This window comes from Cherax quadricarinatus, chromosome 88, assembly GCF_038502225.1.
Source record: "Cherax quadricarinatus isolate ZL_2023a chromosome 88, ASM3850222v1, whole genome shotgun sequence".
In the NCBI taxonomy this organism is placed as follows: Eukaryota; Metazoa; Arthropoda; class Malacostraca; order Decapoda; family Parastacidae; genus Cherax; species Cherax quadricarinatus.
This window is the reverse complement of record NC_091379.1, coordinates 15,642,663-15,645,709: the sequence shown is the minus strand read 5'-3', so window position 1 is coordinate 15,645,709 and position 3,047 is coordinate 15,642,663.

Genomic DNA, 3,047 nt, shown 5'->3' with positions numbered 1-3,047 from the left:
TTATTAATATGTCGGAATGCTGTTCTGAGGTTTGCTAGGTTCCCATATGCTGCAGCAGTTATTTGGTTGATGTGCGCTTCAGGAGATGTGTCTGGTGTTATACTCACCCGAAGATCTTTTTCCTTGAATGAGGTTTGTAGCCTCTGGCCCCCTAAACTGTACTCAGTCTGCAGTCTTCTTTGCCCTTCCCCAATCTTCATGACTTTGCACTTGGTGGGGTTGAACTCCAGGAACCAATTTCTGGACCAGGTCTGCAGCCTGTCCAGATCCCTTTGTAGTTCTGCCTAGTCTTCGATCGAATGAATTCTTCTCATCAACTTCACGTCATCTGCAAACAGGGACACTTCGGAGTCTATTCCTTCCGTCATGTCGTTCAAAAATACCAGAAACAGCACTGGTCCTAGGACTGACCCCTGTGGGACCCCGCTGGTCACAGGTGCCCACTCTGACACCTCGCCACGTACCATGACTCGCTGCTGTCTTCCTGACAAGTATTCCCTGATCCATTGTAGTGCCTTCCCTGTTATCCCTGCTTGGTCCTCCAGTTTTTGCACTAATCTCTTGTGTGGTACTGTGTCAAACTCCTTCTTGCAGTCCAAGAAAATGTGTGTCTGTGTGTCTGTGTCTGTGTCTGTGTGTGTGTGCGTGGTGGAGCCTACAGTAGTGCTGACACTTACTGGAGACAACAGTAGTGCTGACAGTCACTGGAGCCAACATCAGAGCTGATACTGGAGACTACTACAGCAGTGCTGACACTCACTGGAGCCTTCAGTAATGCTGACACTCACTAGACTCTACAGTAATGCTGACCCTCACAGGAGCCTACAGTAGTGCTGACAGTGGAACCAACAGTAGTGTTGAGACTTACAGAAACCACCTGTAGTGCTGACACTAGAGCCTACAGTATTGCTGACACTAAAGCCTACAGTGGTGCTGACACTGGAGCCTACAGCAGTGCTGACACTAGAGGCTACAGTAATGCTGACACTGGAACCTAAAGTAGTGCTGACACTGAGGCCTAAAGTAGTGCTTACACTCACTGGAGCCTACAACCGTGCTGACGCTGGAGCCGACAGCAGTGCTGACACTGGAATTTAGAGTAGTGCTGACACTACAGCCTAGAGTAGTGCTGACACTGGAGCCTACAATAGTGTTGACACTGGAACTTAGAGTAGTGCTGACACTGGAGCCTAGAGTAGTGCTGACACCGAAGCCTACAGTAGTGCTGACACTGGAGCCTACAGTAGTGCTGACACTGGAATTTAGAGTAGTGCTGACTCTGGAGCCTACAGTAGTGCTGACACTGAGCCTACAGTAGTGCTGACACTGGAGCCTACAGTAATGCTGACACTGGAACTTAGAATAGTACTGACACTGGAGCCTACAGTAGTGCTGACACTGGAATTTAGAGTAGTGCTGACACTAGAGCCTACAGTAATGCTGACACTGGAAATTAGAGTAGTGCTGGCACTAAAGCCTACAGTAGTGCTGACACTGGAGCCTACAGTAGTGCTGACACTGGAATTTAGAGTAGTGCTGACACTAGAGCCTACAGTAATGCTGACACTGGAAATTAGAGTAGTGCTGGCACTAAAGCCTACAGTAGTGCTGACACTGGAACCTGCAGTAGTGCTGACACTGAAGCCTACAGTAGTGCTGACACTGGAACTAGGAGTAGTGCTGACACTTGAGCATACAGTAGTGCTGACAGTAGAGCCTACACTAGTGCTGACACTGGAACCTATAGTAGTGCTGACACTAGAGCCTACATTAGTGCTGACACTGGAACCTACGGTAGTGCTGACACTGGAACTTAGAGTAGTGCTGACACTTGAGCATACAGTAGTGCTGACACTAGAGCCTACACTAGTGCTGACACTGGAACCTACAGTAGTGCTGACACTAGAGCCTACATTAGTGCTGACACTGGAACCTACGGTAGTGCTGACACTGAAACCTGCAGTAGTGCTGACACTGGAACCTACAGTAGTGCTGACACTGGAACCTACAGTACTGCTGACACTGGAACCTACAGTAGTGCTGACACTAGAACCTACAGTAGTGCTGACACTGGAACCTACAGTAGTGGTGTGGCATGCAAAGAGTACGTAACCTTTATTCGGCGCATGTACACACCCTCATTTACAGGCTATCTCACCCTCATTTACAGGCTATCTCCCCCAACCAGCGAACCAGGTTGCTAAGAGTTGATGATGGGGCCCCGTCGTTCAACTAGTGACCAGGTTCTAGCCAATAAGAAGATGGTTTTGGCAATCGCAGAGGTTATGTGGGTACCGCTCTCCTGTCTGCCCTTGTCATTCCCATTCTAGAGCTGGTTGAAGCACGGTCTGCTATCTTGTGGCTTCTATTTCTGCTTTGCTTACCGTGGAGTGCACTATACTTATCACTGTACATAGTGTACATATTGCTGTTCTAAATTGGGGAAGGATAATATAAGTCTAAACTTTTTCTGCTGTGTTTATTTTGCTCCCATTACACCCGGGGTAACAGGCCTTTTGGAATCCTGGGTTGTAATAAGTGGTGACACTTGAACCTACAGTAGTGGTGACACTGGAACATACAGTAGTGGTGACACTGGAACCTACAGTAGTGGTGACACTGGAACCTACAGTAGTGCTGACACTGGAACCTACGGTAGTGCTGACACTGGAACTTAGAGTAGTGCTGACACTTGAGCATACAGTAGTGCTGACACTAGAGCCTACACTAGTGCTGACACTGGAACCTACAGTAGTGCTGACACTAGAGCCTACATTAGTGGTGACACTGGAACCTACAGTAGTGGTGACACTGGAACCTACAGTAGTGCTGACACTGGAACCTACAGTAGTGGTGACACTGGAACCTACAGTAGTGGTGACACTCGCTGACCAACACGGGTTAAATATTTAATGAATGGTAATACAATCTTCTCTCAGAGTACTGACATCAAATGCCAATACTCAGAGTTGAATATTACCTTACTGGTATTACCAGTTGTACTGGTAAAGCCAGATACACCACTGTTAGTACTGGTAAAGCCAAGT